Here is a 17,888-nt window from a genome sequence, read left to right on the forward strand (position 1 = left end):
TTTTTTGTAGCCTATTATTTATTTTTATTTATTCAGTGTAGTTGCGGTGTGCTGAACCAAGACGTCAAATTTAAACGCTGCTGAGTTCTATAGAAGTCTATCGGACTAACCTGCACGTTGAAAAATAACGCCAAAGGTATACCCAGTGCGTCAAAAAAGTGACGCCAGATCACTTGACCATGCGTCAGACATTTGACGAGTAGGGAGTGAGACTGTTTTGAACTGTGTGAAGAACTCCGTGGAATAAAAATTTTCAAAACAACATGGTTACCTATCTGCATATTTTTTATTTATTTATCTAGAGCATGAGATAAATGCATTTTCATTAAGCTGAGCAATATTATCAGTGTTTAAAAACTATACAGCAACATTTTGTGATGCTATAAGCTCCGTTACAGCACTGGTCCGTTTGAGCTCCGTTTTAGGTCTGTTTTGCGACAGCGCCAAAAGTGCCAAGTGAACATTGGGTCTCGCTTGACTGTCGTCTTGCAGATACGGTCCACATCCGTACTACGGACTTCATTCAGAAGCGCCAAAAAAGAATAAAAAATATCATCAAACCAAGCTGTCAACGGAGATTTATCTGACCAGCTAGGCTACCACAAGTAAGTTTTTATGTGTCTTTGTGTTTATTATGTACATCTATTTTTATGCGTTTATTCTAATTTACTGTCTATTACTTAAACGTGCAAGTGAAATGCTGTTTGCTTGGTAGATAGCAGTTACAGGCTGTTATTTGCGCACCAGTCTGTGTTATGTTAAAGCCGCATCTGCTATAGCACTGAGTGTAGCACAGAATAGACCACCCAGACAGCACACATACGTTGTGCCGATGTCGAGCCGACCTACAAAATTCCATCGGGACGATATCGCTCAGGGAGCGTTTGCTAATAGGCAAGATGTCTCGGCGACGTCGGCCTCTGATCGGAAATGCTCTCCGGCCGATGCTGGGACGATACATCCCGGCCGCTCAGCGTGGACGCGGTTCACCGGCGTTTTGCTCATCGTTACGGATCACCCGCGGCTACCGCCGCTGGTTTATAATAAAATACATACCACTCTCAAGAACAGACGCAACTTTATTAATATTTTCATTTATTTCATATTACATGTACAAATACAATAACATTTACCAGATGCTTTGATCAAAAGTGGATAATTCGGGATTATTTGTAGTCTTTTGAACATTAACCATGATTTTACTACAGCTTTTGCAGTAAAACCATAGTAAAAACAAAAATAACCATTACTAGAGTACTTGCATGGTTAAATGTTGTATGAGTATAGCACCTTTTGACAATACTTATTTCAAAGTAGGTTTACAGGAAATGCATGTTTCAAGGTTACAGTTTAAAAAGCCAGAGATGACTGAGACTCACTGGGAAGACCATCTAGTTCATAATAAAAAGTCATGTGTTCAGTGCTGTCAGCATCGCATGCGAACTTTATGCCAAGAACTTTTTAAAAAGTTACATAAACACAAAATAAAACCAGGTAAACAATATAATTAAGCAATTAAAATGTTTTAAATTGCATGATAAAAGTTCAAAAATATTTTCTGATAAAATCTTACTAAACAAGTCTCTAGTTTTGCATTCAGTTAACATTAACATTATCTTTCAACATTTTTAAAGTGATGCTTACAAATAAAAGGGGACATGTAGGTCCACATAACTCAGAGAGTAAATATTGTTCATTTACAGATATAAGAGACGTTACAATAAAGCAGTTTGAAAATCATCAAATTTACCCTTATAGGCAAAATAAGGATAATATTTGTTTTGTGTGTCCAATGTTTTGTGTGTTCATGTACAGTTGTCGTCTGTAGTCTTTGTGAGCGTTGGTGTCATCTGAAGTCTTCACGAGTGAGTTTGGATTCAGTCTGGAGCTGCTGTAATCTCTAGAAACCTTGGGATGGCCATCCTGAGATAGAGACAGGAAATAAAAAGGAGAAAGTTTAGAATAGCTGCTGCTGTTCATATTATTTCAGACAAAATATTATTTATTTAATCACATATAACTGGAGTGCATGGTTATTAGATGTGTTGTGTGAATACTAAACTATGTATTTTAATTTAATTTAAACAACAACAAAAAAAAGTGTGTCCGAGCCCCAAATATTATTTGGAAGGCTATTTTCAAAGTAAAATACCAATAGGTTTTACTTCCTTTAGTGGACTTTGATAAATTCTTGGTATTAGAATTTAGTGACCTCACTACAGGCCATGCACCATAGATGCTGCTGCCTCAATTTGAGCTTATTTTGCTATATATATATATATATATATATATATATATCTGATTTAATCACAAGTAGGTTATAAACACACATCCACTTCCAATTCACCAATCAATAAACAAAAATCGACACACTGCCACTAATGCTCTCAAAAATCAGTTTATTGATGAAGTGTTTCACGTGATCCCTGTAAATGTAATATTTGTGGAACAGGCATCTCTTTAGAATGGAATACACATTTCAGTAGGTGGAACATTATATTTGTAATTTATAATTTATACTACCGTTAAAAAGTTTGGGGTCAGTACGATTTTTTTTTTTTACATCTTGGAGAAAAATTTCTTCTGCTCACCAAGGCTGCCTTTATTTGATCAAAAGCAAGTAAAACAACTGTAATATTGTGAAATATTACAATTTAACACAACAGTTTCTACGTGAATATATTGTGAAATGTAATTTATTTCTGTGATCTAAGCTAATTTTTATTACTCCAGTCTACAGTGTCACATGATCCTTCAGAAATCATTCTGATTTGCTGCTCAATAAACATTTTCAATTATTATCACTGTCTTATCAATTATCAAAAGTTAAAACAGACATTTCTGTTTCAAACACTGTACTGTTTTAAAACTTTATTCATCAAAGAATCCTGAAAAAATGAAGGAACACAGCGGTTTTCAACACTGATAATAGTCAGAAATGTTTCTTCAGAAGCAAATCAGAATATAAGAATGATTTCTGAAGATCACGTGACACTGAAGACAGGAGTAATGATGCTGAAAATACAGCTTTACTATCACAGGAATAAATGACTTCTCTAAATATATTCAAATAGAAAACTTATTTTAAATTGTAGTGAACTGTTTTCATTTCATATATTAAACTGTGGTTGCCATAAAAGACTTTCAAAAACACAAAAAAATCATACCTTCCCAAACTTATGAAACAGTTGTGTATGTTCAAGATTGTACTTACTAGTCCTGCAGTTTATAGCATCTTGGAGATGTTGTCTGACAGCAGCGGTGGGCCGTCAGGGTGAGCAGGGCCTTCTCTGCTGGCCCTATAAAAAACAAAATTGTGTGAAAAATGCTTTTACAGACTATTTAGTTATCATTTACATTTGTGTAATGTTCACAAATTGCTTGTGATTAGTTTAGTTGAGGTTGACCTGGAATATCCTACATTAAAAAGTCTATGGCCAGCACTACCCTTTTGATGAAAGAAGTCACATCTGATTTGTTACAAGCATTAGTGACAGAATCATCAGCCAATCAAATTTTGACATTCAATGACAGCACGCCCTCTATAAATCGGTATCGGCCAGTGTGGTCCAAACTAGCTATCAGTATTGGAAAAATCCACTATCGGTTGATCTCTAGTTGATAATAATGTAGTTGATAATACAAGACCAAATCAATACCGGTGGCTACTGGTGATACATTGAGGTCTAATGAAGCGAAATGATCGGTATTTAGGAGAAAATGAACACTACTTACAACAGTATTACCTTTAATCCATAGCCTGGGCAACCAGCTGTCAGCACGTTCACAACTGTCTATAGAAACTGTCTATAGAACGTGACTTCTCTGTCGCATGACAACAGATGCACGGGCGAGATACTGGAGCTGGTGACGCTGTTTGCCGGCGCAGCATCGTGATGTCTATCAGCCATCGGCGATGGACGATGGCATCGTCAATCAGGCCAACCCTAACCAGGATGACATAATTAAACAATTGTACACAACTGTTGTACACAGTTTTTATAATTTATTAGCTAAACAAATGCACAGCTTCCACCAATAAAAAAAAATAGTTAAAGCAAGAGTACAGCACCAACTACTGTTACCCGGATGAGCCTGTGTTAGTACATTTTACAGGTTTTTATCCAGTGATAACATGCATCGGAATGTCGCAACTGACCAATCAGAATCAAGTACCCACAGAGCCATGTAATAAAAGTAATTAGCTAATGGTAAACTAATCATTTACAAAACATGACTATGTGTTCATAAATGATTAATAAGTGATGTTAATATTTTTATCTATGTTCTGTAGATTAAGTTATAAATAACTTACAAAGCTTTCTGCACCCACAATCTAAAGTGTAAACTACTCATCAGTTGTAAATGTAAACTTTCCGGTTACAGGTTGGTTGATTTTGTGTGTGTTGGTGTGTGTGTGTGTGTGTGTGTGTGTGTATATATATATATATGTGTGTTTATGTATGTATATATATATATATATACACGCACACACAACTGGAAACCACAAAGTTTGTAAAACATTTACAACTGATGAGTAGTTTACACCTTAGATTGGGGGGTGCAGAAAGCTTTGTAAATGATTTATAATGTTCAGTGAGATAATAGTACAATGTTGACATTTCAATGATTTATAAGTGATTCATAATATATTAACTACTAACTATTAACCATTAAGGATCTGTTTGATTTTTTTCATGATGTTATTTTTTTTAAGATTGCTTATGAAAGATGTGTAAATCATAGCATATTACTTAATCATTAGTGAATGTATATTCATGTCACTTGTAAATTATTTATAACTTAATCTACAGAACATAGATAAAAATATTGACATCATTTATTTCTATGAACACAGTCATGTTTTGTAAATAATTAGTTAATCATAATCTAATTACTTGTAAATGACTTTTAAAATGAATTTACAAAAAGTACACAAATTATTAGTATATCACTTATTAGGCGCTTATGAATGTTTTGTAAATGATTAGTTCATCATTAACTACTCACTTAAAAGTGACTTACAACTGAACTTTATTATAAATTGTTACCAAAAAGTCACCCACACCTTGGAAGACCTGAGGGAAAGTAAATTAACAGCAAATTTTCATTTTGGGGTGAACTATCCCTTTAACCCACACTAATCTAGCCTACTGCTGAAGTTGTTGATCAGCCCCGTCATTGTTGTTGAGAGCCTGTGTGGGGCATAATATGTGCATTAAGGGGCGGTCACACTGCACTTTTCGTTCCACTGACTTCCATTCATACACATGCGAATGCGTCAGACCGGAAACCCAGGCTCATGCGAAAATTTTCGCATTTCGCTGCGTTCGAAAGTTCAAGTTTGGTGAACTTTGACCTGCGAATTCGCATCACGTGAAGTCGTGGGACCAGTAGATGATCGATACGTCACTGCGTGAGCTCTCTGTACAGAAATTAAAAAATGAAGTGCTAATTTTAGCCGTAGTGCAGCATCCTATTTTATATAATACATATTTAAAAGATAATTTAAAAAGAAGCTGCATGGTTCGCAGTGTCAATGGAAACAGGAACAGATGGCACATTTGAATGAGGACACGTTCTATATTTTTTTATTGTTTAGTGTGTATATTTATAGAGAGAGAGAGAGACAGAGTGCAATATAATAAGACGCTTTCGACACCATCGCCAAAGACACAGTAAAAGCACAGATTAACCCATGTTGTGATAAGGGGAAACCGTTATATCTTGCTCCCGCCCATATTCGCAGTGGCGTCCAAAATAATTTTGCACGTTCAAAGGCTAGTGTGACCGCACCTTTACACATACGGCTGCGTTAGCTGTAACAGAGATGTGTAAGATGTGTACAGGTATCTAACAGTTGTTTACTGAAGGCCCTGACTGAAACCCCACGGTACTCACTGTCTGACAGCAGGTTCACTCAGACTCTGATCGTCATCACTGAAGAATCCAGGAACAAAACAAGCAATCTGACACAGAGTCAACAATATTTACTCTGCAGTTCCAGGTTCATTAGAAGGAAACAAGCTAGAGTAGAGGTGAAATGGAGATAAAAGACAGAATAATATATAACAATTATAATAATATGTAATATACATATTCTACTACTAAAAATATAATCTTAAAATAACACAATCTATATTTTTAGTTTTAGGTTGAGTGTGACTTACGTCATGATGTCAGGGACTTCTTAAAATTGGTGAAATGTATTCTGAAAAAGGCATATTCATGTATTTCATGAGCTTCTTCAGTTCACCTGTATTTCTAAGTCAGTATCTCCCTTCATAAATGTTGAAATCTTGGAGCTTCACTTCTGTTCTGTAGAGTTTCTTTCTGTCCTCCTGTAATCACAGAACAATTTGTATTAATATCTGTTTATCATGAAATATCAAAACTAATGTGAACTTGATTTCAGCCGATTACACTCTCACTGTAAGTGACGTCATCGATTCAGTAAATCAGCCTTTTCCAATAACATACTGACAAATCACCAGCAAAACATTCACAGAGCCATCAAAATATCTCATACACACACGAAGATTTGATTAAAAGCCCAGAGTTTCATCAACAAGAGCTCAATCTATAGAGTTAGCCTACCTGAAAACTGCTAAAATGCTAACGGACTTTTCCGAAGAAAATAAACCGTTTCTATAAAATAAATTTAATTGAAACATGTCAATAACAAGCAAGAAACGTGTCAGGAACATTTTCATGTAATATTTGTGTGATTTTAGCGACTAAACTTACCTAAAACAGTGTAAACCGCAGCGAGAGAAGGAGATTACTGTTTGCCAGTAACGGTTTTTGTGTTGACGCCCCGTTTCCATGGCAACTCTGCTCCCCACTCGCGCAGAACTCACCGCACACACAGCATTTACACAAACAAACATCTAGAGTTAAAACATTACATTTATAATGTACAGTCTCGTTCAATAATCATTCAATAATTAATTTAAAAATCATTTTGTTTTAATCAAATCGAAGATTTGATTAAAAGCCCAGAGTTTCATCAACAAGAGCTCAGTCTAGAGAGTTAGCCTAACGTTACCTGAAAACTGCTAAAATGATAACGGACTTTTCCGAAGACACTAAACCGTTTCTATAAAATAAATTTAATTGAAACATGTCAATAACAAGTAAGAAACGCGTCAGGAACATTTGTATGTAATATTTGTGTGATTTTAGACACTAAACTTACCTAAAACAGTGTAAACCGCAGCGAGAGACGGAGATTACTGTTTGCCAGTAACGGTTTTTGTGTTGACGCCCCGTTTCCATGGCAACTCTGCTCCCCGCTCGCGCAGGACTCACCGCACACACAGCATTCACACAAACAAACATCTAGAGTTAAAGCATTACATTTATAATGTACAGTCTCATTCAATAATACATTTAAAAATCATTTTGTAGTTCAGAAGCAACAGCAACAATAGCTCACCATATTATTTCACCGGATTATTTCTGGAAGCCTGTAAAAGAGTGAAAAATACGGTGAAAAAGCAGTCAGGACTTCTCTTTAATAACCCGCTTTTACATTTTCCCTCCGAGAAACTTCTGAAAACGCATTAAGGCGTTAACATTAATGTTAAAAAATCGCTACCGTGACCGTTGGCTCAAAAAGTTAACGGTAACATTATTTGAAAATGAGCCAGACTCTTTAGCTGCCCATAGACTGTATAAACGCAGTACCTTTTCAGTGACACATAATTAACAAAGTAGTATTTTTTGTCTAATTGAGCTCAAGTGAAATTGTAACGTTACCTCAGAGCCACAGATGTCGCTGGGATTATCCTCTTCTCTCTCTCTCTGGGTGGCTAAAAGAGACGAATACTGGGCACGCGCACACAGATAAGCGCAGCATCGGCCCGCGGTCGTGAACCAACTCAGGGCCGACGATTGATGAGCTGGAGAACAGAGCACTGACCAAATGATATCGGCCTCCGCCAGGCCGATGTTTTATAGATGTTTTAGGTATAGAGGCCGACGTTTCGATATTGGGCCGACGTCGGCCAGACGTACATGTGCTGTCTGGGCAATTATAGGATAACCGAATCAACTTTTTAATATCATAGCATATATTTGCGCTAATGTGCTGAATTTTAAAAGTTAGTCTTAGCGATGTCCAGACGAGTAAAATACTTTTTGCGCATTTTAATAGCATGCTTGCCTAGTGCTCACTGTCGGTTACGTTCAATAAATAAAAAAATAAACATGGCTTGTTCCTCAAGTCCAAGTTTCATTTTTGAACTTGTTTGAAATGGATTGAATCATTATTTAAAATAATCTTGGAGATTTCTGAATTGCCTAAATCATAAATGCAGCCGGTTGAAGCCTGCAGCGATGTTTTTCTTTTGTTATGGCAGTAGCCTACTCTGTATATATATTTTTTTTGAGAATGTTGCACTCCTGTTGCTGTTATTCTGCACGAAACTTCATGCCAATAAATAAGAAATATTGCTGACTTGTGCGTTTCCAGCGCTCTCTTTACGTTCGTCCGTTATTCGATGTTGAAAACGGAAACGTCTTTTTTTTACATGGAAAATCGATTCAATAAACACTTATGTCTTAAAAATCGAAAATGATTTTTTCACAAAAGTGACAGCCCTAGTAGTAGGGAGATGAGTGAAGTAGCCTACTTTTACTCGCTAAGAAGTACGAGAATAAACGACATACAAAAGAGGATGACAATCGATCCTTCCCGCACAGATTTCTTTTGATTCAATTCTTCCAGTTTTGACGTCTTCGTAAAACAGCATACACCAACAATAATGCCTTCTGTTTATTCTTCTTATTCTTTTTATTACTAGGCCTAATTGGGGCTACGTCTTAACCTCAATGGTTACATAGTTAATTTGTCTTATTCAGTTTTACATGACCAGTTTTTCTTATTATTAGGCTATTATTTTATTACAGTTCCATCAACTAATGCACAAATTGTTATAGAATTAGGCCGAGAAGGATTGGCATATCTTCATTTTGAGCAAATGCAATATACGTCTGCCTGTTTTGTCGTCATGTAGGACCAGCACTGATCCAAATGTCTCATTCATCCTAATCAGTAATGCTGTTTTCCAGGTGCTGAAGCTGAAATATGGAGGCATGCTAGGTGGTTTGCCCTTTCGGCGGACAGGAGAGGAGGGCGCAAGGAGAGACTGGCGCGTCAGCAGCAGGAGCAGCAACAGAAACAGCTTCCACAGCACCTATAGTGAATTTGTTTAAGTGCATGTTTTATTTTTTCCACGTTGTGTTTATAGCCTGTGCGTTTTTTTATCCATTAATTATGTGTATGTTGTTGACTGTGTTTTGTGTTAATTGTTGACTTTGTTCATGACTTTGTTGTTCGTTTTTTATAATTAAATATATGAATTCGTGGTCATTAATTATGTGTTTGTTAACTTTGTTCACGTTGTTTTAGTATGACAAAAATGCCGAAAATAAGGCAAAAGATCAATCCAGTGGTGATTTAAGCGGATTCTTAACACATCCGGCACAGCTCCGGTAGGCGGAATCGTATCTGTACGTATCTGTAACGGGATGATCAGGCGGTGCTGGATCGGCGCTGGCACATATCCGCAACAACCCCTAAAAACAGACCAGAAACGGCTTTGGCCCGATGTGCGTTTGGACTCAGTAACGAGTCCGTGAGGCGGATGCGTGCCAGACCCGGCTCTATCGTTTTGCGGTTGCGGCCCTGTTCCGTTACAGCGTCCAGTGGCTATCTGGGGAGAGCAAGAGGCGCTCGTGTAGTTTGAACACTGTGAGTGCGCGAGAACGCATGAAACTTGGTGTTTCGCCCTTTTTCTATCGTGTTTAATTATTTTGATTAATATGCACGAGGGAGAGAGAGAGCAAGAAGCGCTCGTGTAGTTTAAAGACTGTGACTGCGCGAGCGCGCATGAAACTTCCCAGATAGCATACATATCCGGGCCTCATCTGGGCCAACTATGGCACATCTGGCTCAGTTCTGGCAGCGGCAGAGGTTATATGGGCCATCTCTGGCCCACACACATCAAGCCGGTTTTAGTTTGAGTTGTGGCTTGCTGTGTGTGGGCCGGATCTGGCCCGTGTGCGACAAACCGGCTTTAATTTGAGTCGTGGCTTGCTGTGTGTGGGCCAGATCCGGCCCGTGTGCGACAAACCGGCTTTAATTTGAGTCGTGGCTTGCTGTGTGTGGGCCAGATCCGGCCCGTGTGCGACAAACCGGCTTTAATTTGAGTCGTGGCTTGCTGTGTGTGGGCCAGATCCGGCCCGTGTGCGACAAACCGGCTTTAATTTGAGTCGTGGCTTGCTGTGTGTGGGCCAGATCCGGCCCGTGTGCGACAAACCGGCTTTAATTTGAGTATTGGCTTGCTGTGTGTGGGCCAGATCCGGCCCGTGTGCGACAAACCGGCTTTAATTTGAGTCGTGCCTTGCTGTGTGTGGGCCAGATCCGGCCCGTGTGCAACAAACCGGCTTTAATTTGAGCCGTGGCTTGCTGTGTGTGGGCCAGATATGGCCCGTGTGCGACAAACCGGCTTTAGTTTGAGTCGTGGCTTGCTGTCTGTGGGCCAGATCCGGCCCGTGTGCGACAAACCGGCTTTAATTTGAGTTCTGGCTTGTTGTATGTGGGCCAGATATGGCCTATACCAGGTGACCAGATGTGCCATTTTCTGAAGACACGTCCTGGCAGATCACCTTACTTTACCAGTCAGTGGTTCTAAAACTATTTTGAGTACTGGACACCCATAATATTTCAGTACACGTAATATAAATACATACACACATTTATTTGACCTACACGGACCTGTTATGAAGCTGCAATGTTATTCGATTTTTTTACATTTTTGTACCATGTCCTCTGGTGTGACACCATGGCCTTTGAACTTTTTCGGAACCACTACAAATTTTTTATGCTTTGTTGTGCATTAATATTGACACCCCTAAATTATATATATATTTTTTTATTAAAAAGTGGATGTTAAGCTACATAATCCTAGAAAATTTTGCAAATGTGTCTTGCTTGCCACTAATGACAGGTTAGCTTGGAATAGCAAGGTCATTAATTGACAGAAAAGGCTGAAACGTCCTTTGGTGTGATAAAAAAAAAAAAGTCCTCCATTGTGACACCTGTACTGTCACACCACAGGACAAAGTTTCTTTAAAAATCATTTTAAATAATTAAATATTTAACTCCTTTTTTATACTTTTAAATGCAATAATTACATTCATTAAATTAAGCTCTAATCATCAAAAAAAAAATTATGAATCTTTAGAATATATGAAAATTTCACTTTTTAATAAATAAAGTTACAAAAAATAAACTTTTTTCATGATATTCACATTTCTTCAAGATGCACTTTTTACACACACACACACACACACACACACACACACACACACACACACACACACACACACACATACATATATATATATATATATATATATATATATATATATATATATATATATATATACACACACACACACATACATATATGAGTGTTCGTAAAAGCAACAATACAAAATCTTAAACTATAAAAGTGCCACTTTGTCCCACTATTATGTTCAGGCCTGGCATTTTGCACTGGGCTATAGAACTACAAAATGAATTTTAAATTAGCAATATCATAATTGAATGACATTTTGAATTATGTAGTGATCTACTTCTATCCACCAAATAATTGTATGTGAATGTGTGAGATTTATGGTCATGGTTATAGGGAAATAACAAGAAGAACAAAGTGCAGTAAACGGTAAAACTGTTTGCACTACAAACCAGTACGTTCATAAAAAAAAGACAATACATTAAAAATAGCATGGTAAGATACAGCAGTTTGCAACAGTAAACAGCAAAACTAGCTGTTTGTACAGCTAATATAGCTGGAATGACACCGAAAGCCAGACACATTAAATCTACAAATGGCCGCGCCCCCTCTTACAGAAAAAAAAAAGGGGCATATGTTTATTCATATGTTTATTTATGTAACGTAAGCGTGTGACTTTTAATTCGTGACGTGCTTTCATGGGCGTGCGCGCGGACCGGATGGAGTTGCCATGGAAACGGAGCGCAACACTGCAAATGTCACGAGGAAACACCCCGTTTCTCGCTGATTTCACTGTTTTCAGGTGAGTTAAGTCCATAAAATCACACAAAATTACTTATAACTGTTGTTGACACTTCTCTTACTTGTATTTGACTCGCTTCTGTTGTTTATTTACTTTATAGGAATGGTTTAATGTCTTCGAAAAGTCCGTTAGCATTTCTTCCGTTTTCAGACGACGTATCGTCAGGTATGATAACTCTATTGTTCTCTTATTTATGAAAGTTTGGGCTTTTAATCAAATCTTCAGTCTAGCTTTTGACTGTTTTGTTGGTAATCTTTCAATGGATGATTGGAAATTGCTTAATTTATTTAACCTTAACATTTACACTTTACTGTTTATCGATGACGTCACTATATCAAGGAGCGCGAAAATTGGCAGAAAACTAAAGTTGTTTTGATCTTCTATGGGAAACATAAAACTGTTCTGCGATTTCAAGAGTAACAAAATAATCCTTCTACAACAGAAGGGAGTTTCCAAGATTTCAATATTTCTGAAGGGAGCTGCTGACAGAGATGTAGGAAGCGCTGAAAAGGTTAAGTAACCTAATATGCATTTTTTCACAACATATATCGCAATGAATCTGTTATTTTATTTATTTATTTTTTTGCATTTCACCTGCTCTAGCTTGTTTCCATCTAATAAACCTGGAACTGCAGACTAAATATCGTTGGCTCTGTGTCAAATTGCTTGTTTTGTTCCTAGATTCTTCAGTGCTGATGGCCTGCTGCATCCAGCAGAGTCGGAGTGAACCTACTGTAAGACAACATCTCCAAGATGCTATTGACCACAAGACTAGTACAGTAAGTCAAACCTCAAATATACCGTACGCTTGAAGTTGATACAGTTTGTAATAATTATCTTCTGCTCACCTCTGTAGTAATTATTTGATTAAAATATGTAAAAAGAGTAATATTGTGAAATATTATTACAATTTAAAATAGCTGTTTTCTATGTGAATACATTCTAAACTAATTTATTCCTGTGATGTGCGGCTGTACTTTCAGCATCATTCCTCCAGTCTTCAGTGTCACATGGATCCCTCAGAAATGCTGATTTGCTGCTCAAGAAACTTATTATCAGCGTTGAGACAGTTGTGCTGCTTCATTTTTTTTGTGGAAACCGTGATGCATTTTCTTTTTCAGGATTCACAGATGAATACAAAGTTCAAAAGACCTGCATTTATTTATGCATTTAGCAGACGCTTTTATCCAAAGCGACTTACAGTGCATTCAGGCTATCAATTTTTACATATCATGTGTTCCCGGGGAATCGAACCCCCAACCTTGCGCTCGCTTGCTTGCTAGCACAGTGCACTACCAGTTGAGCTACAGGAACACTATTTGAAACAGATGATTTTGAACAATTTGATGCATGTAACACTAACATTCAAATGTTTGGAGTCTATGTAACAACGAATCCAACAAAAAAAATAAATTAAGCACGTCTGTATTTTAACATTGATCATAATCAGAAATGTTTCTTGAGCAGTAAATCATCATATTAGAATGATTTCTGAAGATTTGTCACTGAAGACTGGAGTAATGATGCTGAAAATTCAGCTTTGATCTAAGGAATAAATGACATTTTAACATAATATTCACATAGAAAAGAGTTGTTTTGAATTGTAATAGTCACAGTGTTACTATTTTACTGTAATTTGATTCAATAAATGGAGCCGTGGTGAGCATAAGAGATTTTTTATAAAGGCATAAAATATCTTACAGACCCCAAACTCTTGAATGGTTGTGTAAATTACAGTTATGATGTTCCTCCCAGTTAAATTTTATTAAAATGTATAAAATGTTACTCTGGCATATGCAGTCCATTCTATAGAGACTGTGTCTGTTCCCCAAAAACAGACAACATATAATATGTTTATTAAGGGATCTAGAAAAATTATTTCAGTTTAAAACTACTAGATTAAAAATAGTACTCAATGTACTCCATTGATGAAATAGTAAAAAGTGCACATTGCCTGAAATGATATGAACAGCAGCTATGCTAATCTTTCTCCCTTTGCCTTCCTTTTTCTGCAAATGTCCATCCCAGGGTTATTAGAAACTGCACAGCACAGGACTTGTGAGGACTTCAGATGATAACAGTACTCAAAAGACCTTAGATGATGGCAACTATAGATGGACATACAAACTACCGCCACTGCAGAAAAGGTAATGTTAATTTGAAAGAGCTGTGTCACAGTATCAAGGGCTCCCTTATCAGTTCTGCTTTCAGTACTGGAGAGTAAAAGATACATTTTTTTTGTTTGATGTTTTTTGTTTGATGTTTTTATTAGTACATATACGTTATCTTGCACATTTTATCTTGCACATTTTATCTCCCCAGCAGATTCTAATTTGAAAGAAGTTTATAATGCATGTTCGCTACTCCCAATTCAGAAGACTGAATCAGACTGTGTATCTGAATGTTTCTCATACTCACTCCTCTCTGCCACGTCTGAATTTAGCTGTCAGTTATAAACATCAAAATTAAAAGAAATAAACATTTGAAATATATCAGTCTGTGTGTAATGAATAAATATAATATACAAGTTTCACTTTTTGAATGGAATTAGTGAAATAAATCAACTTTTTGATGATATTCTAATTATATGACCAGCACCTGTATATCATTGCTCTTTTGTTGATTTTGATTGCTTCCATTGTCCTCATTTGTAAGTTGCTTTGGATAAAAGTGTCTGCTAAATGTAATGTTAATGTGTATTTAACTATATTTATAAATATTTATCTGTATTTTTTATTTTGTAATAATGTAAATGTATTTGTTTTATATCTATACATGCAGTTGTATTCATGTATGTATATTTATTTGTCTCATTTTTATATTTTAATAAAGCAGTTTAGACTACATGAGTGTAGTGAGTATCTAACCCAGAAGTCAGCCACAACTGGGACGGATCTGGGCCACATCTCAGAAATGGCGTGGTTGACATCTGGGCCAGGTGTCGCCCATGCCATTTGTGAGATGCGGCATGGATCTGGTAAAGTTGTGGCTGACTTCTGTCAGACAAAACTGGGCCAAATCTGGCCCAGATGTCACCCACACCATTTCTGAGATGTGGCCCAGATCTGGTTCAGTTGTGGCTGACATATGTCAGCCAGACTCAGGTTGAGTCATCGCCGTCATTCCACGCGGTATGTGGGCCAGAAGAATATGGGAGATGTGGGCCAGAACTGGGCCACATGTCATTTGCTATCTGGGTTTGGTGTTTCGCCCTTTTTCTATCGTGTTTAATTATTTTGATTTATATGCACGAGGGAGAGAGAGAGCAAGAAGCGCTCGTTTGAAGACTGTGAGTGCGCGCGCAGCCGGGGCTCCCTCTCGTACGCGCCCCGTCAGGCAAGCAGTCATTCTATTCTACATCACTCACTGATCAAATAAGGCTTTGACAGCCGCCAAAAAAAAAGATCAATGCAGAAAAAACCCTGGATTGGTTATATAACGTAGAATGTTGATCCGGCCATCGCGTATATTCAGCGCACATAAGGTAAACGTCTTGCAAACGTTTCTTAGAGAAATAAAACAGGTTGATGAATCGATGCGCATATTTTGCGTCGACGTATTCTTTTAACCAGGCTGTAAACGTTTTTTTCTGCTGTAAAGTTGGACATTTTAACATGGGGAGTCTATGGGACTGACTCTCTTCTGCAGCCAGCCTCAAGCAGCCAGTCGATTAATTGTCTTCCTTATTGGCTTCACGACCCAGATAGCCACTGTGTTAACTATGTGCTCTCAAATTGTAGTTTTGTTTTGTTTATTTGATTGAATGATGGAACAACTGTGATTGATTGTTAATGTGGGTGTGCACCTGTAATGTTTCAATAAAAATCACCTTGAGTGAGCGCAGCTGTTGCTGTGCGTTCGAAGTCAGTCAAGTCGTTGCGTCGACTCTGTTAACAGGTTATGGGCCCAGAGTAAGTCGAGATACACCGCGTTTGTTTGTTTTATAGCGTGCTGAAGTAGCACCATGAGTAACGCGAGAAGATCGTCAGAACATAGCGGTCGCTGGTCGCGGCTTTTGTTTGACGGGGATGAGAGAAATTATGAACTCTGGGAGATAAAGTTTTTGGGCCACCTCCGACTGCAAGGGCTGAAATGGATTATCACTATGAAGCCCGAGGGTGTTGAGACACCGGAGGAAGCTGCCGCAAATTCTGATGCATATGCAGAATTGATACAATTCTTGGATGATAAAAGTTTATCGCTGGTGATGCGAGACGCAGCCGATGATGGATGTGCAGCGCTAAAGATTTTGAGATACTATTATGCAGGTAAAGGAAAACCACGAGTAATAAGCCTGTATACTGAACTGACCTCGCTTCGAAAATCAAGCAGCGAAAGTGTGACTGAATACGTTATTCGAGCGGAAAACGCTATCACGGCATTACGAAATGCTGGAGAGACTTTGAGTGACGGGTTGCTGATAGCTATGGTTTTGAAGGGGCTTCCTGAGACTTTTAAACCGTTTGCCATCCATATAACGCAAGCAGACGAGACGATATCATTTGCCGAATTCAAAACGAAGCTTCGAAGCTACGAGGACATCGAAAAGATGCGTGCCCCAGCCGCTGAGGACAATGTAATGTCAGTGCGGATGCGACAAAGGACAGCGAGACCCGCCAACGCAGGTTCAACTGAGAGTGGAGCTCAACAGGCTGCAGCGGACGTCGTGTGCTACAGGTGTGGTCTGAAAGGACACATATCCCGCGCTTGCCAGCGCAAACTGTGGTGTAGCCACTGCAAAAGCAGTACACACCGCGACTCAACCTGCAGGAGGAGACGGCGTCAGGACGCAACATGGAGAGCCGCTGAGGAAGTGATAGACGAATACGTATTCCTGGTGACGGATGGGGCGGCAGGATCCCAGCCAAGCAGCCAGGGTATCTACACGAGGGGCCTGATGGTCGACTGCGGGGCAACCTCGCATATCGTCACTGATATTGCAAAGTTCAAAAGTTTTGATGATGAGTTCCAGTCCGGGACACATTGCATGGAGTTGGCTGACGGCACGAGGTGTAAAGGAGTGGCAGAGCGCCGAGGTGATGCAGAAGTCTACTTGATGGACAGCCGAGGACGCCACCTCAAAACTACGCTGAGACGGGCGCTGTATATTCCTTCTTACCCGCAGGATATATTCTCGGTGCAAGCAGCAGCTAACAGCGGAGCGACTGTGACTTTCAAGAAAGGCAAGAACATTCTGATGCACAAAGACGGTACAAAATTTCCTATTCATGTACATGATAGACTATATTATTTGCATACAGTACCAAATGAATGTGATGACCATGTTAAGGGATGCTATGATTTAAAGACATGGCATGTGTTACATCCCTAGGATGTATGTCGTTGTTTTTATTTTTTGTTGAGGTAGGTTTTCCCCACCCTTTGGGGTGTGTTTATGTATCATATGTGTTCTCTCACTCTCTACCGCTCTCTAATTGATAGGCAGGTCAAATTGCCCACAGGTGGTAGTCATCCGAGAGTGTGGGGCAGACGGTGCTGCTACAAAAGGGCAGAGGGAACACTGCTTGGGAGAGGCTCACTTCTCCCCTGCTCCAGACCTGCATTGTGTTCCTCCCTTGAGGGTGTAAGGTTCAAGTAGTTGTTACGTGTTTTGAACTGAGTTGTATTCCTGTGCACAAGTGGTGTGTTGAAGCCACAAAGTGTAGCACATTTATTTTCTATTGTTATTTCTGTTAAGGTATTAAGAGGTATTGTAACTCACTTTATTTGATTTATCATTAGTATTGGAAGCCGTAGGGAGAGGGTGCCATTTTATTTTG

At 38.4% G+C, this 17,888-nt stretch overlaps 1 protein-coding gene and 2 long non-coding RNA genes across 11 annotated transcripts in view; 2 read left to right on the top strand and 1 right to left on the bottom strand.

Moving 5' to 3' along the window:
• LOC127953353 (zinc finger protein 665) overlaps positions 1–17,888 on the top strand; it is a 376,772-nt gene that overhangs the window by 166,181 nt on the left and 192,703 nt on the right. The gene's annotated exons all lie outside the window — the stretch shown is intronic.
• Positions 1,062–8,034, bottom strand: LOC127953453 (uncharacterized). Of its 7 annotated transcripts, none has more exons than XR_008153173.1 (10): positions 7,762–8,034; positions 7,439–7,469; positions 7,199–7,341; positions 6,748–7,099; positions 6,598–6,648; positions 6,171–6,341; positions 5,902–6,027; positions 3,736–3,947; positions 3,215–3,299; positions 1,062–1,923 (listed from the first exon to the last, which is right to left on the bottom strand). It is a non-coding gene; the product is annotated as an uncharacterized LOC127953453 (long non-coding RNA). The 7 variants fall into 7 exon arrangements; XR_008153177.1 differs by having other exon boundaries at positions 6,748–6,855; positions 7,049–7,099; positions 7,199–7,469; XR_008153174.1 differs by having other exon boundaries at positions 6,748–6,890; positions 7,049–7,099; positions 7,199–7,469.
• Positions 11,868–14,950, top strand: LOC127953487 (uncharacterized). Of its 2 annotated transcripts, XR_008153241.1 has the most exons (6): positions 11,868–12,108; positions 12,209–12,273; positions 12,551–12,619; positions 12,790–12,887; positions 14,137–14,255; positions 14,434–14,950. It is a non-coding gene; the product is annotated as an uncharacterized LOC127953487 (long non-coding RNA). The 2 variants fall into 2 exon arrangements; XR_008153240.1 differs by having other exon boundaries at positions 12,209–12,619.

Source organism: Carassius gibelio, chromosome B3 (genome assembly GCF_023724105.1).
Source record: "Carassius gibelio isolate Cgi1373 ecotype wild population from Czech Republic chromosome B3, carGib1.2-hapl.c, whole genome shotgun sequence".
NCBI classification, from domain to species: Eukaryota; Metazoa; Chordata; class Actinopteri; order Cypriniformes; family Cyprinidae; genus Carassius; species Carassius gibelio.